Here is a 27,546-nt window from a genome sequence, read left to right on the forward strand (position 1 = left end):
CTTCTACCCTGTGTTCCTCCATTTTATGGAGTGTGACTTTCTGGATCTCCAATACAAGCGACTTAGCAGACACATACATTTAACAAGTATGTATCACTTAAAATAACTGAATTTTAAACCTCCTGGTTTTAGTTGAGAATGATTTGAGGACTAGAGAGATTTGGGCTCTTAAGAAAACAAAGAAATGGCTATTTTGAAGGAATGTGTGAATAATTTTTAAGGAACTGATGGCTAAAGATAAAAGAACCAGTCTTGCTTTGAGCCCATCAGGTTCTCCCGTGGAATACAAACCTTCCACGCAGTTTTTCACAGATGAGGCTTCTGAAGCTGAAGACGGCAATTTTAGACCCCACCTCCTTTTGCTGTATTTCTAAACTACAGTCTTCACCCTTAGCCAAGCAACTGCCAACAGGGCACTGTGTGAAATGCAGTTGACAACCGCCATAAGCCAGCTGCTAACTGTAGGTAGTGGCACGGTGTCTGCAGAGAAGCCCCAATCTGCTTCACACACGCGCGCACACAAAAGCAGGCACACGTATGTGCACGCGTGCACAAACACCACAGAACAATGTGTCTTCTGAGAATCATCAAATCTCGGCACATGACAGCTCCCCTCAGTGGATTTCTTATTATTGTAACTTTCAAGCACACACTCCAGGCCTGCTGTGGAGAGGCTCACTGGTGTCTATTTAATTTCGGTTTGCTGTCCAACCACAGAGATTTATAGAAGGGATGCTTGCAATAATCTTCAAGATATTTGAGTATTGTTTTTATGAATGACGGTGCACATGAAAAGCCCGGATGTCAGTGGGCCTTAGAAACGGACACTGTTTGTCACAGACTAGGGAAGAAGACCTAAGAACAAGAGGTACCAGGATATGTAACACCCACTGTTGACGCTGTGGCTGGCTCCCAGGCAGTGCACACCCTTGGTTTGTAAGCAAGGGGCAGAGTGAGTTGCATGTGGCTTAGTAACCATGTTCAGGTAACAGGCTTCCCGGGGCAGATGGAAGTCGGTAACAATAACATACACTTGAGCTTCACTAGGCTGCCCACTCCAGGACTCAAATGTGACGTACATCTTAGCTGCTGTATACAGGTACCATGGTCATTAAAGGTCATCTCTTTTACGCTGGATGGTAAACAGCCAGATTTCCCTAACTCTCCAGGGCCACCTGCTGCTGTGGTTAGTCCTAAGTGCATCTCTCCTAATGCAGGTGAGGGTGAGGGGGTGGGAGAAGTGAGAGAGCTGCAGCATCAGGTTTCCCTGCATGGAAGGAGGAAGGGGCTCCAGAGGACCACGGCAGCACCAGGCATTGTTACATAGGTCCTCATCAGGACCTTACCTGGGACTATCTCAGTCAACAGAATCGATCACGTAGCCAAAGGCAGGGCAACCTCTCAGGACACCCAGAATCTCATCTCCTCTCCAGTGAGCCACACTTTATCCAGCCATACCCTCCTTCAGCAAGTTAAGATTTTCCTGCCTTTGTGTGCGTGCGTGCGTGCGTGCGTGCGTGCGTGCGTGCGTGCGTGCGTGCGTGCGTGCGTGCGTGCGTGCGTGCGTGCGTGCGTGCGTGCGTGCGTGCGTGCTGTAGACTTAGAGAAAATGAGAGCGGGCATCCTACTGTGCCTTATGCTCCTTTATTTATCAGTTGAGAGTTCACACAGAGCATGGTGCATGCCAGGTATTTCAGAATACCCACGGGAAGAAACTTTCATTTGGAAATCAGGTACACACTGCACTATCCGGGTCTTCTAGGTCTGGCAAGAGCTGGTGCCCTCCATACAACCCTCCTGTTGACCCCTTCTCCCCTCTGTTCTTTCCTAACTTCATAAGTCAATAGACTACATGTCTAGCACCCTGTCTGACTGATCTGATTGCCTTGTGTCATTTTCTAAGCTCGCATGTGGGAAAGCTTGTTCTAAATTACTCACAGCACATCGATACCCCTTTCTGCTGATCTGGGAATGATGACCTATCTCATCATCTTAAATAGGAGAAAAACAACTATAAAGCATTATCTCAATCTCAAACCATTTCTTGAGCATCAAGAAAAATCCACTTACATTTCCTAAAAGGTAGCAAACACGGAGAGCAGCGCGTTTTACACAGCGTCCTAGAAATCATCTTGTGGAGGATCACACTGTATATAAAGGACTCAGAAGGGGCTTGCTAATCCCTCGGTTTAATGTGTGAAAGAAATCCTTCCCACTGGTTTCATTGGTCCTTTACGAGGACCCAAGAGACAAGCTGTTTCTAGGAGAAGCAGTCAAAGGAAGGGAAGGAAAGAGAAGCTGTAGACATTGCCAGCTAGATGCTTGCCTCGCTGGCTTTGCAACCCCTCTGACCCTTGTGCAAGGACCCCTAGTGCTGGGGTGGGCTTCCCAGATATCAGCCACAGCTAGGGAACACCACCCCCTTCTTTGTGTGTCCTGTTAACTCAGCAGGCATCACCACACCTATGGTAAGCCTTTCGTTTTAGCAATGTATTTGAAATATAACTCTAGGTATATCTTTACAAAGTTTTATTGAGCCTTGAGGGCTGTAATTTTAATTTTTCTAATAAAACCATCAAGCTAAGTCATTTTGGTCAGAGATGCACAAAAAAATATGAAGCTGGGGTATTTAAGACCAAGGTGTAGGAAACGCGTCACAGGGCAAACTTTAACTTCCATAGCAAAATGACAGGCTAAGAGGGTAGGCTACTAATGACTGGCAGGGTTAATCAACATGGGTCACAAAGCTTAAGAAAGGTGAAACTGGCCCTTTGAGAGAGTGAAGAGAGAGTAACTCTAGGCCTCTTTAGGGGACGTTGCTGTGTTTAAGAAAGAACAGGAAGGTCGTCTCACTTCATATTTATGTAAAGGTCAACGGGGAGTCAGCCTCTGTGATCCAAGAAACAGTTCAAATCTGGCCCCTCGATTTCGGACTCCCCAAGATCCAAAACTGTGGGCAACGAACTTCTTTTGTTGCTGGGCCACCTGCTCTCCAGTGTTCCGTCCCAGGTGTCTGAGCAGACTGAGCGCACCAAATCTGCTCCCTGCTTCCCGTTACGAAAACACACCCGAGACAACCACCCGTCATCCGCTCAGCATCAACTGCCCATACCAGACTAAGAACCAGGGACACGGTGAGGATCCTCAGGAACACAGATAGATGCAAACTGTTGTAAGTGCCACCAGAGTCTAGTGCACAGCACAGCGAGACAAAGGGAACGCCATGCAGGGCAGAAAGGCTTCTCAAATGAAGGGACTCCCACCCGGACTGAAAGAAACAGGACAGGAGGGTTTGTGCCCATGGACAGCCCACCTCCTCCCTGCAACTCAGCTACCTGCCACTTCCCAAAGCCCTCTTCTGCCAGCCTAGCTCCCATGTGGAAATGAAGAAGCTATCCCCTCAAGGATGCAGGGGGCCACCCAGTGCACTGCACAAAGAGCTTTCCAAACCTAATGCACAAGACCCCTGCCTGCTGTGTGGTTTTCCCTTAGCCTTTAAAAGGCCGAAAGGAACAGGTTCGTTTGGGAAGAATGGCAGGCAGAAAGGAGAGGAGGAAGTGGGCCCGGAAGCTTTGTTGGGTGGGAAAGCACTCCAGTTTTATAATCTTCCAAAACATGTGGCCAAGATCCCTCTCCCTTGGGGAGGAGTGAATGTTCTCTGGGGCAGAGAGTAAGTATGAGTGTGTATGTGTGTCTGTTTTAAATAAGCATTCTGGGAAAAATGTAACCAGTCTGTTTCTGATTCATTCATAACTCACCAAATTATTGTTTTGCAATCGCCATTTGATGTTCAAGAAACTGCCCAGCCTCCCTAACCCTGTTTTTCCCCCTTTGAAGTGGCAGCTGTGTGGACGTCACAGAGCCTGCACTGTACTGAAGAACTGAGCCTGGGGCTCTGGCCCTGAGGTTTGACAAGAAGCAGACCCTTGAAGTCACAACATCCCATTCTAGCCTCCTGGGTTCTGTGTAGCAAGCTCTCTGGTGCAAAAAAAAAAGTTTCCCAATTTTCCCAATTACATAGCCAAATAGACCACAGCATGTGGGGAGTAGAGAGCAAGAGGCAGCTCAGACCAAGGCCATGTCACTGACACGCTGGAGGAAGCCAAGGCATGCTGGCAACAAGATGAACCCAACGGAGATGTCCCCAAACACGTGCCACCTCCAGTTCCTGAGGACTGGTGGAAGCAAAGAGGCCAGCTGAGCACAAGGCCACGTGGCCCCCAGGACTATGACTCAACTGTGTCTAACACATTCTCCATGGGAACTGTCTGGCCCCTAGCAGACAGCAAGAATCAAGTGGGGCCACTTCTGGTTGTCATGACACCTGGGTGGACAACTGAGGTGAAAGGCCAACAAAACCCCATACCTGAGAAGCACTGCACCCTAACAGTTAAACTCCAACTGAGAGACATCACACCCCAGCAGAAGCCCACCTGATAAATATGACACTTGATATCACCCCAGCTCAGAAAGACTACAAGAAGTCCATACGTACAGCTATGCCTGTGCCACTAGGAGGTTACGGCAGTGAGCATGCGGAACTGGATAGAGGGCCCTGCATCATCCCCCTGCAGCTGGCTTGCTGCTTCTATGGCCTGGTGGCCCAAGCATATGTGCCTCACTTCAGACAAGAGATATAATCTCGGGGTAGAAATCAGTTTAGGTTCTTATGTTCCAGGAAATGTTGATAGGATCCAAGGATGATCCTGTGTCCACCTACTCTCTTGGTCTGTTAACAGGTACGAGGCATGGCACCTTCAGAGGCTGCAGACTGATGTGCCAGGCAGACGCCAGACCCACAGGCCCCAGCATCCTCAGGGACTCACTCATGCCCTGTTGATGGTGGGAGCACAAAGCTTGGAATTCACACCCAGAACGCTTTCAAATTCAATGAGGGCTCCGGGGATCATGTCAGATGAGATGCATTCCTATAGGAACTGTGAGAGTGTTGAATGTCATTAGTCATCCTTCAGTATCTAGTAGAGAATTGGCTTCTAAACCCCACCTAGTATCAAACCCCAGGGATATTCAGGTCCTGTCACCTTTGCATATAACTGACACACACTTTTAACATCTCCGACTGGCTTAAAACATATGCTACCACGCAAAATGCATGTCAAGAGTCGTCATAATATAGTTTAGGGAATAATGGCAAAAAAATAAAATTCCCTGAACCCATTTGATAGACACCCAATATTTTCCATTTTTTTCTTTCAGTCATCAGTTAGTTGAATGTGAAAATTGCAAGCCAAACATAAAAAGGGTCAGAATATTTACAGAGATGTTTTGTAATGTGTTACCAGTCTTCTTTGTAAATACACTGCTACATACCCGCTGGAACGTGCACTGGATTTTTAATATCACACAAAGGGAAGCCTGGAGCCACCCACTCACTCACTCTCCCATTCTACAGGCACTGGGTGCAGGCCTATAGCACCCATAGAGGCAGAAGACAAGGAAAATAGGCAAATTAAATAACTAACCTTTTCCTAAATGCTATGATTAATAAGGTAACAGAATGACTCCCATGAGTTACAAATAGGACAATGGCCATGTGCCACAGGTGGCTGGAGAATGCCCTGGGTTGGTTACGTTTGCACTGAGAGCTGACAGAGGAAGTGACCAATGGACAACACCTGTGCCCATGCAACTCACACGCAGTGTGTGAGCACGGAAAGCATCAACGGAGCTGAAGCTTAGTGAGAAGGGGTGGGGTGGGGGATGGGGGAGCAAAGGGTGCCATAGGGGATTCTGGAGAACCCCGCCTAGCAGCCTGTGGAGACTCAGGGAATTCCATGACTACTCAGCCACCCTGTGGCTCAGAAAGGACACACATACACTGGGACGCCACATGCCAGTGGCCAGTACACATATACACGGGCTAACACACAGCAGGAAAGGTTGGAGGAAAGAGACCATAATATTGGATTAAAAACTTAATAAAAGCCGTCCTCGCCATGAAAGCATCTCTTAAAATCAAATGACAAAATATAAAGGCACATCTCTTAAAGCTTGTCACATCACCACGAGCTCATGAGGATAAATGCCAACCCTGGCAGCCACCAGTGAAGATACTTTGTGAGCAGTTTCCCAAAGCCCTTCAGGTCCCCAGGACCACCTACCCAGCCCTGTGTACTTCCCCACCACCCACTGCCTCACCCTAGCAGAAACTGGAAAACACCAGAAAGAAAGCAAAAGATTACAAGTCAAAGATGCTGTTGAATTTGCCTTTTCCTCCAAACCTGCTTCTGGTCTCTCCAGTATGGAATCGTGGAGAAATTCGTTAACATCCTGCAACGCTGAGATCACGCCCCACATATGTGCGGCAACTATCTGATGTATGGAGCTGTAATTAACTGTTAAACAACGCTGAGCCACCGTTTTAGGCTAGGGCACACATTTAAACAGCTTGAAGGGGGAAGCCTCTGGTTCCAGGGAGCCAAGGAATTCTCCCAGTCACAGAAACAGCAGCCTACTGAGAAGCCATATCTCTTTGGGAAGCATGGTCGGCAGAGGCATCCAGAGGGCAAACGGAGCCGCAAGGGACTGACCTTACCATTGGTGTCCAGGCAGAAGGAAAACTGAGGTGGGTAGAGAGGTGTGCAATGGAGTTCTGGCCTCTCCAAGTCAGCTTTGCCTCTGCCTCCACTCTGGACAGCCTTAATAGGAACCCACCCCTTTCCAAGCCTGGCCAACACAGTAGCCTGGATGATATCCCTCCAAGAATGGAAGTCCGTCTTCAAATGAGGGCTTTTGGGTTAGAAAACTTCACTAGAGAAGAAATGTGAATCAAACTAAGTGTAAATCAAGGGCAGGGTCCTGAGGAGCTGGCAACTTGGCTCAGGGTGGGTCGTGATGCTGCCAGTCCACATGCTGGGCTTTCTTGAACTGGACTAGTTTGCATGACGATATTCAGAGAGGCAAATTGTTCTTAAAGGCATCCTCAAACCTTCCAGATTTAGAAATTAATAAACCTCATTTTGGTATGGTGCTTCCGGACAAAACTTACTATGCCTCACTTGCTCAATTCAGACATTGACTTAAGCATAGAAAAACCTCCCTTACCAGAACGTTTTGGGGAAACGGCAGGTTCTTAGCCTTGGAAAATTTCACATTGCTGAATGTTAACAAAAACAAATGGTTTCAGTACCTGTATCAAACATAGCATAAGCTAAGGCCTAAATGAACACTAATAAGTAAAATTAAATTAGTCACTGAAAAACTGCTATCCATAATGGGTTTTTATTACATAATAAATAATTACATTATATCACTGAGTCTTAATTCAATGGGAAACACACACTGTGACAGATTTCCTGGGGTATAATTTGGATTTAAACTGCACAGCACTCTAGGTTTAATTGGCTGTTCTCAATGGCCCAGGAGGGCTTCCAGTGGCCCAAGATACAAGAAGGCAGAAGGGGTGGGGCAGGGGACACCATGCTCATCCCAGAGGAGACAAACACACTCTCAGGTGTGCATCTCAGGCTCCGTGGAGACAGTGAGGCTGCAAGGGACTTAAATGTCTTCAGTGTAAATTATGTGAGACCTGAGCAAAGTCAGACATCCTGCTGCATGCTCCTGGCTCCGACAGCCCGAGCCCCCAACCTCAAATGAGGATGATGGTAGCCGTGCCTGGAGCCAGCTGTGCCTGCAGCCAGCTGAGCCTGGAGCCAGCTGTGCCTGGAGCCAGCTGAGCCTGGAGCCAGCTGTGCCTGGAGCCAGCTGAGCCTGGAGCCAGCTGAGCCTGGAACCAGCTGTGCCTGAAGCCAGCTGAGCCTGGAACCAGCTGTGCCTGGAGCCAGCTGAGCCTGGAGTCAGCTGTGCCTGGAGCCAGCTGTGTCTGATAGAGAGATAGCTATGAAAGCAGTGCTGGTCATGGGATCAAGCCTTTGCTGAGCAGCTTCTGACCAGCCATTCTCTCTCTGTCTCTCTCTCTCTCTCTCTCTGTGTGTGTGTGTGTGTGTGTGTGTGTGTGTGTGTGTGTGTGTGTGTGCGCGCGCTGTGGAAACAGGGAACAGCATTTCTAGGACACAAGAGTGCACGCCACTAAGGGTACACATGACCCTGACCTGTAGAACACAGAACCTGCTCATCCCCTCAGCTCTACAACCACAAGGGTTTCCCAGCTCCTCTTCATATCTTCTATCATGCTACAGATATGTAGTATACATGCCGTCCTTTGCTGGAGATGAGCCTGTTCTCCAACAGAACTGCTGCCAGTCTCTCTTCTCAAGGTGGCTTAGCATGAAGGGTGTCTGTAGCTACAATTCCACATTATTCATTTGCAAAAACATTGTCTTCCATTATGATTCATAGCGACTATATATGTTTCAGCGGAGTTAGAGCTAGGCAGGCCAGCCTGGGAAACTAAATGCCAGTCACAGCTTTCTAGGCTAGAAACATCCACTTAATAATGAATGAGAGAGCCGTTCAAACGCTGAGGACTACATAAATTACTTTTATGTGTAAAAACTCAAACCACCTTAGCAATCAAACTCATTCAGATTTCCATCACACCTATGCTTGGAAAATCCTGACTGCATTTTATCACAACACAACACCTGAGAAGAAGCACGGACTCCTAGGCCATTCTCTTGCTAAGAAGGCAGTTAACTGTTACAGAGTGCATCGCTGGGAGGTAGAGGCAGGTGGATCTCTGTGGGTGCTGGGCCAGCCTGGGCTACACAGTAATCTCTAGGACAACCATGGAAACAAAGAAAGACACCATCTCAGAGAGAGAGAGAGAGAGAGAGAGAGAGAGAGAGAGAGAGAATATCGCAGGGACCCAAATGAGAGGGATAAAAGGAACTTCTCAAACCCTCAGAAAGTTCCAGATCTCTGGTCCAGATATAGTGAGTACATTTCAAGCACAAAAGTGTCTTGAGACAAATTTCATCAGAATTGCTAAAATCAAAGCTGTTGGGAGAGGTCAACAGGTCATCCTGAGTTAGGCGTTCCTAAAGCTCGCCCTGCTCTGCCAAACCTAGCCCTGCAGCACACAGCGGGAACAGTGCGCTCGGTGGGACCCGACCTGGAGTAGATGCCTCAGGAGCTCAAACCACACATCCTAAGCAGTCTCTTTCTTCCCGGGGTTGGGTCTTCCTTGAGATGTAGAAATCAAATGAAAAACTAGTCTTCCAGCTATTGGAGTCCCTTTCCAGGCCCATATACACACTGCCAGCGGGAAGACCCCATCGATTCAGACATTTCTGTCCTCAGCACACAGGACAGGGTACACACTCAAAACTGTGTTTGTGGCTTCCTAACTAGTCAAGGAAATTCATGACTGTGGTTTTTTTTGGGGGGGGGTTGTTTGTTTGTTTTTTGAAGATTCTGTTCCCTCGCCCTCACCCACCCCAGTTCCTCACAGGAATGCTCACTCAACCTTATTAAATTTGTCAAATGCTAGATGGTATTTTAGTAGAGGTTTTGCTTTCCTTGTGACAATAATACCCACCCCCAAAACAACCATATAGGAACTTTGAGTCATAGATGTGGAGTTGAAAAAGCCTTAGGCACTTTTAAACTGTCTACCTGTATCACAGCAGAAACGTCATCTGTATGCGCTGGAAAATAGGATTTCTTTATTATGAGTGGCTACTCCTAAAAGGGAGCATGTGGTGAGGTCCTAGGATTCACCTCAGCTCTCTGCCCTCACACTATGTGACAGATTCTGTGACCTCTCTGGGGACTAAGGAGGCTAAGACCAATTCCTCCACGCTGTGTGCCACCTGGATGAACTAAAAGACAAAGGTGTGCAGAACGACTGTCACAGTGCACAGCACACGATGATGATGATGATGAATGGCCATTGTATACTGGTTATTACTATCTGTGACCTTAAACAACACAGACACAGGCACAGACACAGACACACATATATAGACACACATAGACACACACACACACACACAGACATAGGCATAGGCACATACACAGACAATCACACACACACACACAGGCATAGGCACATACACAGAGAGACAATCACATACACACACACACATATACACAAAGAGAGAGACAGAGAGACACAGAGACAGACAGACACACGCACGCACACACGCACGCACACACGCATGTACACACTTCTCTGCCACTCATGGAAACACATTCATTGCATTTTAGAAACAACATTAGTACGCATTCTCTGTTACTGACTGGAACCTTTCTCCCAGATCCCATCAGAACCAGATATCCTAGTCAGTGTCTTCTCTTGGGAATAAAGTGTCCCCAGTGTCCTCAAAAGCCCTTAGCTTGGACAGCATTCCTATTTTCTCCGGTGATGGAATTTGCAGAGTCTCCAGTGTAAAAATAAGGCTGCAGGGTAAATCCTGAAGAACACTGTTGGGGTGGTGAGCCCAGAGGCTCCTCCCTGAAGTTTTCCATGGTAGGTCAGGCCCCGGGGGATGAATGTTCCTACGTGGGATAAAGCAGTAGAGCCAGAGGGAACATCTGCTGGTGGTCAGTTCGAACCAGCAAAGTCTCAAATTCCTCCAGTCCCTGCAACAGAGTTCACTTTGGGGAAGTATATGAGAACACTCGTAGAGAAAGAGAGGGAGAGGGAGAGAGGACCAGAGACTGCAAGACGATTAATTAAAAGCATTTGGCAGAAAAAAGAAATAGTGTGAAGAAAGGCTGTGGAGTGCTCAGCCACAGATGGGACATTTAGATCACACCCCATCCCCAGGGCGCAGGAACCAACGGGGGAGAGTAGGTGAAAAGACAGAGCCAGAGGATGGGGAGGGCGGCAGCAAAACTGTGTTCTCTGCGCATGGCAGGACCTTGGCACTCACGAAAGCACAGCAGCTGTGGCCGCCTGTGCAAGACCTGCACAAGATCGAGCCAGTGAGCCTCCCAGCACAGAGTGTGAATGGGCCTGACTGAGGAGGCATGAACACTATGGCTTCTGGGGAGGGAGAGCCATGTTTCCTTCAAAGGCAGGGCCCATGGCGGGTTGACAGTGCTCTAGTGTGTGACCCCACACCCGGAAGCATTCCAATGGTGCAAACCAGAGTCAAGGAGCTACTATGTTTTTAGGGAAAAAAGCGGAGCACAAAGTTAAAGGTGGGAGGGGGGAGGGGGAACTGGGAGGAGTTAAGGAGAAGATCTAGAGGTACAAATAATCAAAATAAAATTCACCAAAAAGTAACAAAAATATTTTTTAACAGTACATCCAGGAGAAAGACCAACCCAAGAATAGAAAAGGAATCAAAGCTTTGGGGACAGAGAGACTCCCAATGGGACTTGCAGTGATCTTGAAAGGCACATTCCAGACAACACCCCCATCTCAAAAAGGGGACATGGTGTCAGGGCAAAAGCTACACGTCTTGGACTCTATGGGCCAGGGCAAGGTTGAGTTATTAAAGACTGAGGGCCAGAGCACAGTTCTGTAAGAAGACACAATCAAAACTATGCCTGCTTCCTTTGCGTGACTAATGGGTCATCACTCGCACAGTACCCTACTCCTTCCCCAGGCAAGCTCTGCTCAGTCCTCAGCATTCGAATTAGCCTTGTGCCTCCCCTGACAGTCCCAGGTGGGTAAAGAGTTTCTTGTAGCAAATGGCCTACTGATGTCCACAAAACATTCTGGCTCCCAACTAAACTCCATTCCAGTTTCCTACGGAGACAGGTCCATGGACTGATGTAGGAAGCCAGAAGTCAATTCTCTGCCTGTACCTTCAAACTTGGTGGCAACTTTCCACGCCCTTTCTTGTTCTGTAGCTGTAAGCTAAAGAGCGTCCAGAGAAAGATGTCAAGACCCAGGTGGACAGCGCAGTTGCAAGGCAGGAGCCTTGAACCCGTCACCTTCTGACATCCCAATAATGCACCTGGGTGGTAATAGGAACAGCACATAAACCTTTCTCCTACGACGACTCCATGAATTGGTGGTTTTTGCTGCTGCCGTGAGGCTCCTCTGACCCGTGCATCATTTCCCAAGGCACAATTGTTTGTCAATTTTGAAACAGCGGTACCCATTTCCCATCAGACCAGGGCATGGCACTGTCCTTATCCTGTTTCCTTCTGAGTATGCCCCCCATCTGAAACCCTTGGCACATGCTTTCGTAACTCGAATAAGAAAACAACAGCAGGTGACGAGATCCAGCTGAGCCAACCCAAGCTACCATACCTTAAAAAGTAACATAACAAAGTCAGCCACAACAGAAAGCCCAAAGCTACAGTGTGGCCTGGAGAAATCTATGCCTCAGCTAAACCTGTGGAAGGATCTAGTTCACAAAGGTAGGCAGTCACTGCTGCAAGGGGACTTTGCGGCTTCTTATAGGGGGACCGATGTTTGAGTCTGGCTGTGTTGTCTAAGCCAAGAAGCTCATGTCTAGCTTTCGAAGGCTGCTTCAAGATCAATGACTGTTATCCATCTGCAAAATCATCCTACACCGAGAAGGAACCAGTAGGGGAGAAGGAACATTTGGCTTGCTTCAGCCACAGTGACTCACCTGACATAAGACAAGTTCAAATAAACCAGCATGAGAGTGTGACAGCCCCTGCCAAAATGACATGCTCATTAAGGGCTCTGCTAGTGAGAGGCATCTAAAGAAACAGAAGGGAAGACAAAGAAGGCCCTTGAAGAATACCTGGGGCAACTTATTACAGGACACTCAGTGGCCGGAAGACACCAGTAAGCTAGCAGAGGTCCTGAATGGTCTGAGCATGCTCAGACTGGGATTCTGCGCCCAGGTATCGAGTACAGGTGAAATACCTTTTAGGTTTTTCTATCAAGGGAAGAGCACACCTCATCAGAACTTACTTTCATTAGTGAAATAAGATCTTCTTTTACACTAAAAAAATGAGACATATGAATGAACCCCTTTAAAATTTACTTGAAAGGATATCTTTCTTGAGCATAATAAATTACCATAAAATGTCTTCCTTGTTATTGCCTCATTAGTAATATTGTACTTCTGTGTGAAATGTGCCGTTTAAACATTGCTAATCGATTGAAACAAAAGACTTGAAAATACTGGAAGCTGGAGAAGTATGAGAAACTCCTGTCAGGCAAGGTTCTCCTAAGTACCGTTTAGCATGTGCCTGCCCAGTGAGACCCTGTAGGTCATCCCATCTTCCCAGACCACTGCATTTTCCAAACTTTTTCATTCCCTCCAGCCAGGGTTTCATGGGTCTTGAGTCCAGACATGGCTTTCTGTTGTTGCTGGGTTTGATGTATTAAATTTTCTTTTAGAGTTTGGTAGCTCATGTTGGCTCAGCTAGACTCTGTCACCCACTCATGTTAGGTGTCTTAAATGGCAGGCATACAGGGTAAGGGTAATATTGTTTCCTTTTTAGAGTCGATGATCTGATGGAAAAAGGGGCATTTTGCATTTTGAAACTGAAATACAACTACGCAGGCAGGGAGGATGGGCGGGAGGTGAGCGTATGACCATGGAAGTCTCGGGACGTAATGAGTTAATCATGGCTGCAGTGGCAGCTCCAGCGTATTTCTCATCCCAAGCTAGTTTTTTCGCTGTTCCTGTGGTCACCAGTGGCGCTGAGCAGTTGCATCCCCTCTAAAAGGTGACTCTGTCCTCACTGTATCTGAATGAGGCTCCTTCGTGGTGTGAAAGGAGAACCTTATGCCTCCATCATAGCAGGTCAAGGATCAAGAAGAACCAGCTCTCCCTTTTGATACACCTGAGGCAACTGGTTTGGTGTCGCCTGTGTGGGATACTTTGCACAGTCCTCAGAGAAAACCTCTGCACTAGTCAGCTCTCCAGGCTATGACAACACACCTTCACTCTTGGGACTCACGGTTTCAGAACCTATGCTCGGTGGGGTCTGAGGTGAAGCAGGAGAGCATGGCAGTGTAAGCTACCTTCCACTGCCTGGGAGGCAGAGAAACATGAAGAGGCCAGGCATCCAGTAGCTTTCAAGGGTATACCTTACCTTCCTCCCACTCTACATACACTCTTGAGCCAGGCCCTTGAAACACGAGCCTCTGAGTTTCACTTCATAGCCAAACCATGACAGCTACTTACATTTGATAGTTACAAATAAAACATCAAACATTATAGGGCCTGTGAATCTCGTATAATCTAGGCTAGAGACTGGACATTGATTCGGTAAAATAGGGTTTCCTCCTCCCTCCTCTAAAAACAGGGATGACTGGGGCAGATAAGATTTAGTCCATCCAATGAATTCATTTGTGCAACAGGTTCGACCCCGGTGTCAACAAGCTCTCGCTGTCCTATGAAACCCTTAAACCTTGAACACAGAACAGAACTAGACTGGCTCCAACAGATGACTGTAAAATCAAAATGAATGCTTAACTCAGTACCTGCACTGTGTCAGTTAGGAAGACGTAGCTCAGCTCAATGAGTTATTGATCGGTGTCAAAGATTATGTTGAAAGACCAAATTGAGTGACTTAATCTTAGCAAAGCTCACTCATCTAAGACGTACAGCAATGCCTTCTAATTTTATTAGGGCAAACATATTCTCTTTGATGTGGGCTGTGGGTACGCTGTAATACATTCGGTGTGTTACAGGGTGTAGTCACCAAAATATCGGGGTCTGTAGGCATTTGCAGGCCTAAAACAATCAGGGGAGATGGTGGGATCTATAGGTGGGATCCATGCCCATTAGACGTTGGGTTTTGTTTTTTAAAGTGTCTGTGGAAAGACCTCCTCGAAAGTCTATGTTCTTTAGGTATCCATTTCCTCTGACAGGCATCCTTCTCTGACCTGAGACAGGCTAAAAGGAGCAGCAGCCCCTAGTTGTGGTTCTTCCACCAAAGCCAAGTTTCTGTAAATACAGCACCTTGGGCCCTTTCTAGGGTCATGGACTTCACTTGACTCTGAGCTCATAGTAACAAGCCAGGGCCCTGGAGCTACCTCTGTTTCAAGCATGAGGAACTCAGTGACTTGAGCAAAGGGAAAACACTATTGTGTCCCATCACCCTTTAAAGCAGAGGAATGAAACCCACTCGTCATATCTCTGCCTTCCCAGGTTTGGCCATTCCCATTCTCTAGAGGATTTCCAGGCTGCCCCTTCCCTATCCTCTGACTTATGGGAACTGATCCATGCACTGAAAAACATAAGCCTCACACTCCCTGTGAGAAGTGCCCTTTCACTTTGTGAGAAGACCATGTCGGAACTCAGAGGAAGGTCCGGACACTCATCCAGGGAAGAGGAAGGTTCTGTGGACTCCCTCTGTCCCTTGCTGCCCTGCCACTCTTAAGTATAGATCATCAATGTAGCTCAACTCCTCTGACCCAAGGTAAGGGGCTGCCGTGGAGAAGGAGGCTTTCTCGAGGCAAAGAACAGGGTCTGGAACTTCGTCACAGTGGGCTGTGTCCGAGTCCCACCACCTAGAAGCTGCACAGCAACCATAAATAAATCACATGACCTCTGGAGACCACGTTTCTCAACTACAGAGAACAATATGCATTCACAGAAAGATGGCAACATTACGGCACCTGGGAAAGGCTTAGGAAACAACAGATAGGAACTTAGCACAGATCAATAGTGTACCAAGAGTTTAAGTGCATGGATCTGCTGGCAACGGTTAAAGCACAGAGCAGGAGCAGGGTACAGGGTGGTCAGTGTTGATGCCCATAGCTGGTTTGGAGGACAGGGCCTAAAGTTAACATGGGTAGTACCAAGAAGAGACCAGAGAAGTGTCCCATGTGTTAACATGACAAGCGCTGGGCTCACGGACTTGACTACAAAGTCCTAGCTCAGTGCCCTCAGAATCATGTGACCTACTCTGAGCCTTAGCTTCCTGTTCATGAAGTGAAGCTAATGAAAGCCAGGCCATAGGACTGCCATGGGGTTAGAGGTCATGCTTGTCAGTGCCTTGGCATGAAGCCTGGCATACCGCAGTACACAAAGGAATCATATTATTGATTTATATCCAAACTACACTCATACAATGGAAATCTGTGAGTACTGAATCCCAGGCAGAAATATGAACAAATAAGGATCCAAACATTCACAGGCAACAGGTACGATGCAGTTCTTGGGCTCTCTGTCTCCTCCATCTTCCTCTCCTTGTTCTTCTCTCTGGCAATCTATCTTTCCGTTCTTTCTCTCCTATCTCTCCATCTCTCCATCTCTCCATCTATCTATCTATCTATCTATCTATCTATCTATCTATCTATCTATCTATCTATCTACCTACCTACCTACCTACCTATCAACATCATCTAGATCCCCATAGGAGGTTTCTTCTCTCAGACTCTGTCCCAACCCCAGCATCTCACATTTTTAGACTCTCATTTCTAGAATCCTGGAGGGATCTCTCTCTCTTCTTCTCTTCACCTCTTTACGATAAAAATTTAGGAGTTGTTGGTATAGCCCAGTAGTAGAATACCTGTCTAACATATACAAGGACTTTGATTCACCCTCAGGCACCACAAAAATAAAAAAATAGATGATAGATAGATAGATAGATAGATAGATAGATAGATAGATAGATAGATGCAAATTCTTTTAAGCAGAGGGCATAATGACCACTACAGGGTACCCTCTCCAACAGAGTCATCTCTCTATGGCTGGTTGCCACTCCTGGATCCCTTCCTATTAACTGGCCCTCCCCTTGTCCACCACCCTCATCTACCTGCCCTGGCCAGGACATAGGGACCTTTCCCTCTAGTCTATGAGGCAGCTGAGACCATGACTAAAGGGCTCAGAGGAAAGCAAGCAAGGTTCCATGCTCAGCACACCCTAGAAGAAGAAAGCTCTATTGTGACCATCAAGTTCTAACCATTCCTTAACTGGGCAGTCATCTTGTCAGAAGGTAAGGCCTTGAGAGGAGCTCACCAGAAACCACAGACACACTAGGGAACAGCTGTTGACATGAATTTGTTCACTGCTCCCTGAGAGCAGGGTCAAGGCAAGTGCTTGAAATGGAAGCCAGACTATGTTCAGGAACAACTGGTAGCCTGTCACCTCCATCAGGCCACAGGCATTTGTGGACACTCCTCTCATTAAGGCCAGAGTTTCCAGTGCTGCCAGGAGTCAGGCCAGTTCTCAAGGAGTGAGCGGGAAACCATCCAGACCAAGATCATAGACACAAGGGAAACAAAGTACTGTCGGGGTCACAATTGGGCTTGTGGTAGTGTCCTGGTTAGTTGCAACCCCCACCCCAAATGGGTTCAGTCCCTGAAACAGATTTCCTTGCATTCCAGGGGCTCAAGGTCTGAGATCGAGACCAGTCAGTCCTGGCTACTTCTGACGCTGAGGCTTTCTTTCCTCGGCTTTTCAAGGTGTGAGTCTCTGCATCCTACCAGAGTCTCTCTTCCCATTGCCCTGTCTCAGTCTCTGCTTCTCAAAGAGACATTCATCACATTGCATTAGAGCCAACCCTAAGAACCTCGTTGTGACTTAATTACCTTTTAAAACCCTATCCCCAAATACCGCCACATTCTGAGTATCTGGGTCCAATGTGCGAATCTGGGGAGACAGAGCTCACCCACGCAGCCATGCGTGGTCATGCACAGGTGAGCTTCAGGGACTCAGCCAGGTTCTGTTACATGAGCAGAAGGGGGAACAGAGGGAGAAGTAGAGGAAATACGACAGGCCAGAGTGACGGCTCCATCATGCTGTGGGATCCCTTGTCCTAGCCCTATCCTGTCTGCCACACATTCACACAGGAGTAATCTGAGCTAAAACCAATAAGGTGTCAGTGACAAAACCAGAGGGCTCAAATGACAGGAAACTTGGAAGGTGGCTGAGATGGTGACACTTGAATTTAGTGCTTGGCACGACATGACGGATGACCTACAGTTTCGTTGGGTTGTAAGCACGGCCTGGCCCAGGAGGAATGAGTCACCCGTCCTGAAAGCCCAAGCCTTCTGCTGGAGTCAGACTCCCTAAGGAAGTCTGCTCAGGACCACTCTCTTGAAAACTCTCACTGCAGCTAAGAAGCAGATAGTCAGAGGAAGGGGACATTCAGTTCTCTGTGTCACTTAGAGCCTAATAGTAATGAATCCTCTGGGGGATAAAGGACGACGAGGAATGAAAACACGGTGCTTCTGACAGCAACAGCTTAAAGACAAGGTTCTTCCCATGCCCCGGCATGTCACTCTATCCTCCTGCCTTCATGAGAGCAGGATTTAGCTTTGCTTCCACTGGGCTTTCGGAGTCCACAACTGTGCCCGGCACTCGGGAGACAAGCAGGAAACACTCTCGACATAAATAAACCAACACATAGAAAGGTACTCAAGGCAAGCATTGACTCCTCCATATTCTGGATGTAACACAGGAAACTAAAGTTTCAGGGCTGTGTGATCTGCTCTTAACTCTGGCTACAAACAGCAAAGGAGTCTATACCCTTGTGTCTGAACCCAAGACAAACATATGCTTCTAGGGGGCAGCCATTCACAGTGATCAGAAATGGCTGGAAATCTCTGTGCCCTTGTCAGTAGGCCATCAAGAGCTTGGTTTAAAAAAAAGTGTGGGGAGTGCCTTTACCCATGGTGAGTATTTGGGGAGACATACTAAGAATAAGACCTAAGTCAAAAACTTCCAGGTCTCCCAGCTCAAGACCTTCTGAAGAACCAGCTCCCTCAACTACAAACATGGAGCCGATATACCTGCCTGCTATACACAGACACACACACAGAGACACAGAGACACAGAGACACAGAGACACACACACACACACACACACACACACACACACACACGCACACACGCACACACACACAGACACACAGACACACAGACACACAGACACACACACGTGCACACACACACATGTATGCATGCACACGTACATCCACACACGCACACACACACCATGCACATGCACACACATGCACACACACACGCACATACACGCACACGCACACATACATCCACGCGCACACGCACACACACCTGAAAATCCTTCAGAGCAGCTACATCCGCTCTGGCATTTGAGTGCCAGGAAATCAGAAGCAGCTGGCAGTGGGGGACAGAGTGGGGAGGACATTCCTTTCAGATAAGGAATGAGCCAATTAGGAAAATTAGAAAAGCTTTCAAAGCAGGCGCAGGCTGGATCTGCCTTTCTGCCTCTTTTTTCACGAGGACAGTATCCATCAACAGTTTAAACATTCACCAGAAGCAGGTTGGGACAGTCTCCATGTCAACTTTTCACACGGCTACCACTAAGTATTCTAAGAACCTCTGGGGACAAGTGATGACAGACCTCCATTTCTCCAGCTGCTTGCGGGAGCCCCAACCTGGGGATGCCAAGGAGGAGGGGACACATCACTTTGTTTCCTAGACCCACAAGAACACATGAAATTTGGAGGACAGGGGAGCTTTGTGCATAGGTAGCCCCCCCCACTTTCAATGGTTTGAGTCAGGATTCATAATGTAATTTTTAAAGATTTATTTTATTTTAAATTATGTGCACATGTGGGAAGGAATATGTGCACGCAAGTGAAGGTGCATGGAAACTAGACATCTGATCCCCTGGGGCTAGAGTCAGAGAGGATTGTGGGGTGCTCAACACCTCTGTCCTCTGCAAAGTTAGCATCCTTAACCCCCAGCTATCTCTCTGGTCCTGAATTCTTTAACTTGATGATACAGAGACAATCCATATTTATAAGAAAACACCCCTTCAAACTTTTTTTTTCTTGATCTTTTCTGGGTTAGTGAAATCTAGCCCAATCCATCTTCAAGATACTGAGTAATACCTACATTTGACCACTTGTTGCCAGCCCCAAGACTGGAAAGAGAAACAACCAACAGTGTGTGGACGAAGTGGTGGGTAGCAGTTTGGTCAGCTAGGTATATCTGGTGTGCTTCAACGGAGATAGTCAACGTCGAATGTCAATGACTTCAGAGTCAAAAGCCCACGTGTTGAAGAACACCTAGATAATTTCAACATGTCTCCCAACCCTTCTACACAGCAGAACCACATGCACAGCTTATCTAGTTCTCTGCAGTCCCTCACCATAACCTACCAGCACACGGGACTTTGTAATTCAGAAGCTTGGAAGCAGGTCCTGATAACTGGACATCATCCTGAGACTAAGTCTTTAGGAACTTCTGATAGGGAGACTCATGGACCTCAGGGAAAGAATCTTTTCATCCCTCCAAAGCCAGGAAGAGAAGGGACCTTTTTTTGTTTCTTTCAGTCAACTCATTCAACCTGATCCTCATAGGCATGCGAAAGAATATTTTCCCATTTAACGTTTAACCAGTGAGGAGTGAAAGCTAATCCGAGGGCCTGTGAGCTTACCAGGGTATGGCAGTTTGAAGGGGCAGACAGGATGAACCAGGAGCACCTGATTCCCAAGTCTATCCTTGAAAGGATACCATAAAGTACCACCCTGCTAGGGTCTGTGGTTTCTGGTAAGTGGGTTCCTAAGCTGGCACAGGGATTCATATGCCTTAGTCACAGGGGTCTCTGTATTGTCATGTTACCGTAGAGTTGGGTACAGAAGTCAGCCCCTGGCATATTGTGTTCCACAGTGGTGTCTGGACAAAGGCTCCCTGGGCAAACGTGAGACACAAGATGGAGAAGTAAAGGCTGAGCTGGCAGCCTCCCCTATGGACGCTTCAGTGGATGAGCCACTTCCCCAGGATGAACTCCGGTTCTGTGACCTTGGTACTATTAGACACCAGTGACATCACCATGCCTCACCGATATGCCAAAACTGTAAAAATCTCAGGAATTATGAGCCAAATTCAAGTTGAGGTGACACAGGAGAGGGAATTCCCAGGAAGAAGAAACTACTACATCTCAGACAGAAACTACTACATCATCTGGCCAGTTTCTTCCTGCTATTAAATCTTCCTTTCTGATATTGCAAGCAGCATCTAGTCTTTGCTTGGATGTTTTCGGGGTGGAAAACGTGTGTTCTCTCTATGAGATCCATTCCTGAACAGCCCATCACTGAACTAACACATAACCTATATAGGTCAATTCTCCATCAACAGTAACTCAGACTCAGCTTACTCCCTCCCCACAGGATCCTCTGGAAATGCATCTTCTTGCCTGGGTCCTCAGCTGTTCAACATGGGCCCTGGGCACCATATCCCTTACAATGGATTTCTCATGTACAGCATGGTAACAACAATCATGCCCCCACAGGGGGCGGGGGGGGGGGCGGGGACTGTGGTGGAGATGAAAACAAGCTGCAGTTAGATGGTACCATGTGTGTCAGTCACTTAGCCCATAACGACTTCCAGACCTTGGCTATTATTACTCTTACTTTCCTGTCTCTGGTTTAGTCACCATTCATCTGAGGCCACAGCTTAGGACTGCACCATATTCTAGCCATGCTGATTGTAAGAGTAAAATAAAATATTCCTTTTTTTTTCTTTCCTATGTTCTCCTCTTCAAACTGATTGTCCCCACTATAAATCTGGGCAACAGGGCTTGGAAGCCTAAATGTAGGGCTCAAGTGTTCTCCTTAGCACCCGTGTCTGCTGTGTTCATACTAGTGATGACCTGTGGTGAACCAAGGTCTTAGTGACTTGGAGAACAAGCCCAGAGTCTGAAGACTTGAGACTCCCTCCCTCTTTGACATGATGTTTTCAGCTCTACATTTCATAGATAATGAAACTGATTCAAAGATACTGTCTGGCTTCCAAAAGCTGGTACTCTGACGTAAGTAACCGTCATCAAACTCGCTCTGCACCCAACACTGGCCACACACAGTAGGTCTTCAGTAGATATCTTTATTAAGCAGGTCCATAATCTCACTTGACAACCTCATGAGGCACATTGGCTGCTTGGGGGAAGTGCTGTGTTGGAACTCAGTCTATGGTTCTACAGCTGGCCCTTCAATGCTGCCTCCCTATCTATCGGACATTCTAGAAAGCAGCACTCTGGATAGTATGAAATCAACCTAAGAAGTTCTATACAGGAGTCAGACACCCTGACTTACATGTAAATCTCATCAGTAAGAAGAAGCCTAGTAAGACCTAAATATCTGCACAGAGAAGATGTTAAGCACCTCCTCCCAGTGACTCACTCCCTGGTTCCAACCTCCACTGACTCATCCTGCAGGGACGTCTCACTCTCTGACAGGCAGAAGGGCTCCATCAACTTGCTATGGCCAGACTCTGCTGAGTTCTTGGTTGATGGTGGCTCTGAGGGGGAACAAGAAATGGAACTTCCACCCTGGGGTCTTCCTTACCCAGCCCAGGTGCCCTGACTTCTTCGGACATCAGAAAAGAAGAAGGACTTGGGACCATGTGGTACTGTGTGTGTGTATATGTGTCTACCCAAAAGGAAGGCTCCCTCCCTCCCTCACCTACCATGCTTTCAACCTCATGATGGATAGTAAGGGCACCACAAGAAACTGAAAGGCCTCTTTTCCAGCAATACCTGTTAAGAGGGCAGCCAGTGGATCTGTCTGACCCAGGTGACAGCAGAGGACAAAGCTTGGGGTGCTAAAGAACAAATTAAGAAGTTGCTGTCTTTCTTCTGTTGGACAAAGACAAACTAGAAGGTTCAGTCCAAGCAGGACAGAGCAGGGGACATGGGAAAGGCCAGCTCTTGGGCAGTGTAGCAGCAGTAGACATGATCATTTGGAGATTAAACAAGATAAAGGCAAGAAGCTGAGAGCTCTCTCAGAGTGAAGGCTAGAGTCAATTGCTGTGGAATAAACACTTTTCCTAGTGGCCCGCCCACTCCTGCTCACTGTAGTCATTCCTTAGAGACTCTGACTGCCTCCGACTCTGTTATCCTCTTTCTCACTCCAATCACATCAGTCCCTTCCTCTGGACATCTTGGCCACTGAAGCTCTTCCAATTTGGGGGTTTAAGTGTATAGCCAATATCACAGAGGACAATCCAATAATTCCAGTGTCTCTAATTCAGCAACTCCTAACCCGGTGCTTCATAAGGCCGTGGGCTAGATAACCTTGGTCTGCGTGTCGTGGGACACTGTGGTGCAAGACTGTAGCCCCAGCTACGTGGGAGCTAAGCTAATGGGTGTGAGGCCAGCCTGAGCACTAGCAGCAGAAGTAAGGATCAAGGTCAAGTCAGAGTCAGGCCAGGGTCAGTTAGGGTCATCATTTCATACCACTGTAAAGTCACAGCCCTCACCCCATGTTGAGGGCTGTTTATGTTAGGCTGTTCTCCCTAAGAGAAGATCGCCAGGACTCTGGTCTCTCATCTTCGCAGGTCCCATAGGGCTCACTGCTAGCACACTCCTGCTAAGACCCTGATCCTGAGTTCCTCCCAGGCATCCATCTTGCTGAGACCTGTTCCCTGAAGAAATCTATACAATATACTCAGGGATCATAAAAGAAGGCATTTTCCAGGGGCTTTTATTCACCAACCCCAGAGGGGACTAGAGGCCAGATCTACCTTACAAACTCCAGGCTTCTTGTTCTAGAAGACACGTGCTTACATTCCGAGTCACCTTTTAGAAGAGTCGTTCTCGAACTGCGTGTGGGTTCAGACCCCATGTGGGGTTGATTATCAGATACCCTGCATATCTCATATTTACATGATAACAGTAGCAAAATTACAGCTATGAAGTAGCAATGAAATATTGTATGGTTGGGGGCGGTCACCACAACCTGAGGAACGATATTAAAGGATCGGAGTGTTGGGAAGGTGAGAACCACTGCTCTATAGACATCCGCACATCCCCAGGAGGTCTGAAGAGCATGGCCCTAGACAGCAGTGACTCTGAGCTAAGTTTCCACCATATGTAGAGTTTATACTTTCTATAGGTCTGTTTAGGAAAAACAGTTGCCAGCCTATGTCCAGAGAGACTCTAATCCCCTTCTCTTCTCAGCTCTTCCAGAAACTTCCTGCCGTTTTTTCTAAGATGATGATAGTGACGACCACAAAATCTGTGGTCCAACTGAAATTCTTGCCAGTTCTCGTAGCGAGCAACTTTTCTGTAATGAGAGACTGGGAATCCGGGCCTGAGATCGTATTTACAAACCAGAGAATCTCTTTTTCTGGTTATACCTTTCCTTTGCGTCCTCAGAACCTGCAGATCAAGGAGACACTCAAGGCATCCCTTGACCACCACACCTCTCTCGTGTACCTCAGTTTCACCAAGGGCTCAGGGGAAGTATCTAGAAGAATGCTAGGAAGGACCACAAATAATGACATGGAAAGACAAGAAGGAAAGCTAACAATATTTCTTTGAGGCAAACTCCTATTGAGTTAGATTTGGTTTAATTTTTTACTTTTTAAAATCCCTCTTTTGGTAAGAATGTGTGTGCCTCTGGTTGCATTGGTTCCATACAAACCCAGAAAGGAGACAATAACAAGGGAAAACAATCCATTGACAGGCTATCAAGGCTTGTAGCAGGCCCTCCTGGCTGCCAAACTCCAGAAACTTCTAAGAAGACTGTAACGGGGCAGGAGTTCCAAGCAAAGATAAATCCTCACCAGTGAAAAGGCTCTCTGGATGCTGAGATGTAAAATGAAAAGGTGTTCTGGGAGCTCAGTGGGATGGCCCAGATGTGAAGGAGAAAGTACGCAGCTTGTTTGTGCCGTACGGCTTCGGGGACATTACGGGTAAGGTACTCTCCCCTGGTTCAATCGTGACCTGGTATGGATAAATGATTCATCCCATAACAAACACCACTTAACTCTGAGACCACCAGGAGCTCACCCTGGACTGAACGAGTTAGGAATTGCAGAAACATGGAGTAGGGACAAGTGGCAGCATCTCTACAGTGCACCACCCTCCCAAGGGAGGGGGATTCCATCATGGCATTGTGTGTCATGGTTCGCTCGGCAGTGCCCAGAACACAGTGCCTAAGATCTTTAAGGTTGGAGTCAAGAGGGAAATACTCCTCTGCTTCTGGGTACCTCACAAGCAAGTAAGTCACCTCCAGCCCCCTTGCCAGGCTCTCCAAGACAAGGAGGGAAACAACTGAAGAAAGAAAGCTTCCAGCTTTCAGCTCTAACTTGTTTCTCCCCTCCCCCGCCTATCCCCCCTTCCCCAAGCAGCTGGAAGAATCCTTTAAAAACTGCTAAGTCTTGTACAAGTCTCGTGTGGGCAACCACGGCTGGTGTAAGTTCACCAGCGCAGCAATCCCTGTGTCCAGAAGCAACTATTTCAGTCCTGTCCTCCGGATCTTACGGCCTTTCTGTCCCCTTTTCTACAACGGCCTCTGAGCTCCCACCTGAGAAGCTACTGACAACCGATGGCTTCTGGGAGAGGCAAAGTTAGTTCTTTGTGGGTGTGGCCAGTGGTGATGATAGGGTGACCACACCCCAGTGGGTGGCCACATACTCATTAGCGGCACCACAAAGAGGGCTGGAGTTGGGAGTTGGGGGGATCTAGGGAATAGAGGTGGGCCTGGGAGGAGTTAGGGAGATGGATGGATGATAAACATTATCAAAATGCATTATATGAATGTATGAAATCCCAAGTGATGAACTAAGATGTTACACTAAAATAAGATTTTTAAAAAATATTAAATCATCATTCCACTTAAAATCCTCCAGTGGTTACCCATCATCTCCACCTCCCTAGCCACACCTTCACTAAGTAACTTCGACTTTGATCACTTCCTATCAGCCAGGTTAGCTCCTAACAGATCCCCTAAGAGATCCTCCACCCCAAGCATCCCCACTAAGGTGTGCTCCCCCTCCAAACTCCACTCCAGCAGTTTGACTTCGCCTTGGGGAGGTTGCTCCTCGGGATTGCCCGACCCATTCGAAACTCCAAGCCCGAATTCCCCCCACCCCCGACATCCCCTGCACAACTTGCTTTCTGTGCTTTTCTTCATAACCTCTGTCACCTCCCAGCTCAGCTATAAGCTCACTTGTCTGTCTCCCATCTTCCCAAGCTTCAGGAAAGCAAGGCTCTGTGTCATGCTGCTGACTGCTGAGCCGCTGGGATTTAGAACAATGCCCAGCATACAGCCAGAACTCAGGAAATAAAATCCGTCTTCCTCTGCTAGGAGACCAGCTCTTTGCTCTTGAAACTGATAAACAATGGGGAGGCATTTGCCCTGCATTGTCTGTCAGAGGAAGGACGGGGTGAGTTCTTTATAACAAACTCAGTTATTAAATGTAAGAGGAGTAAGAGACTCAAAATGCACTAAGGAAATGGTGGGCCTGGGGGACAGTCCTCTGCAGATGGAGACAGGGAGGGAAGAGTACTCGGCACTCCCTTCTACATACGGCACACTGTAAACATACAGACACATGCAATCCTGGAGTCCACCCTGGTGGAAGAGTGCTAGCTAGTAGGACACAGCCCTGACCATAGCACCCTAAACCATCCCTCAGGACACAAAAGCCTGAACCTATCTTCTGGCAGCAGAAAACATGAACAACAAAGTAACAAACTGAAGGACAAAGTGGAGAAGTAGCCGACCAAATCAAAATGTGGGCAATTCTAACCAACTGCTTGAACAAACGAATGAAATTCCCAGTAGGCGGTGGGGATGATTACAGGTCTGGAAGGATCTCAAGGCAAACAACCAGACATCGAGTGCATATGTTCTTGGGGTCCTGTGCGAAATCAACTATCAAAACATGTTTGAGAACAGGAGTGTAGCTCAATCAAAGTATGTGTGGTGTGTGTACATGCAAGAGCATGGCCCATGTGTATAAACTAGAGAGAGGGAGCAAGAGAGAGGAAGGGGAGGGGTGCAGAAAAGAATAACAATAACAGGAAACAACAAACACTGCTCATCTGCACTTCTCAATATCAATGGTCTTAATTCCCCAATAAAAAGACACGGACTAGAAGACTGGCTGTGAGAACAGGATACATCCTTCTGCTACATCCAAGAAACACACCTTAACTTCAAGGATAGACATCACCTCAGGGAAAAGACAAACAAGAAATATTCTAAGCAAGTGGCCCTAGGAAGCAAGCTGGTATAGCCGTTTTAGTATCTAAAGAATTAAACGTCAAACTAAAACTAACCAAAAGAGATGGGGAAGGACACTGTACACACATCAAAGAAAAATCCACCAAGGGCATGTTTCAATTCTTTTATTTTATTTTTTATTATTATGGACATTATGTGGATGTGCTTTGGCCTGCATCGATGTCTATGCGAGGGTGTCAGATCCACCAGAACTTAAGATATAGACACTTAGGACCTATCATATGGAGTCCTGGGAATTGAACCCTGGTACTCTGGAAGAGCAGCCATTTCTCTTAACCACGGAGCCATCTCTCCAGCCCCCTCATGTTTCAATTCTTAGCACCTATGCCACAACCACAAGGGCATCCAAGTTTGTGAAAGAAATACTCCTACAGCTTAAATCACATACTGACCCTCACACAGTGATCATAGGAGACATCATACCCCACTTTCACCAATGAATAGGCCATCCACTCTCATCAATGTATAGGCCATCCACTCTCATCAATGAATAGGCCATCCACTCTCATCAATGAATAGGCCATCCACTTTCATCAATGAATAGGTCATCCAGCCAAAATCTAAACAGAAACACTGGAGGTATCAAACTTTTATAGAGCCCTGCATCCAAACACAAAAGAATATACCTTCTTCCCAGTAGCTGACGGAACTCTTTACAAAACTGACCACACGGACACAAAGCATGTCTCAATATCTACAAGGCAATTGAAACAACTCCCTGCGTCCCATCAGACTGCCACAGAGCAAAGTGCAATATCAAG

The 27,546-nt window shown here is 47.3% G+C and overlaps 1 protein-coding gene and 1 long non-coding RNA gene across 28 annotated transcripts in view; one reads left to right on the top strand and one right to left on the bottom strand.

Annotated features, from left to right (window-relative positions):
* Nucleotides 1-27,546, bottom strand: part of Cacna1c (calcium voltage-gated channel subunit alpha1 C) — a 623,916-nt gene that overhangs the window by 395,470 nt on the left and 200,900 nt on the right.
* On the top strand, nt 1,560-6,991 carry LOC147995037 (uncharacterized). Its single transcript, XR_015686964.1, has 2 exons — nt 1,560-1,733; nt 3,838-6,991. It is a non-coding gene; the product is annotated as an uncharacterized LOC147995037 (long non-coding RNA).

This window comes from Rattus norvegicus, chromosome 4 (genome assembly GCF_021556685.1).
Source record: "Rattus norvegicus strain SHRSP/BbbUtx chromosome 4, alternate assembly SHRSP_T2T, whole genome shotgun sequence".
Lineage (NCBI taxonomy): Eukaryota > Metazoa > Chordata > Mammalia > Rodentia > Muridae > Rattus > Rattus norvegicus.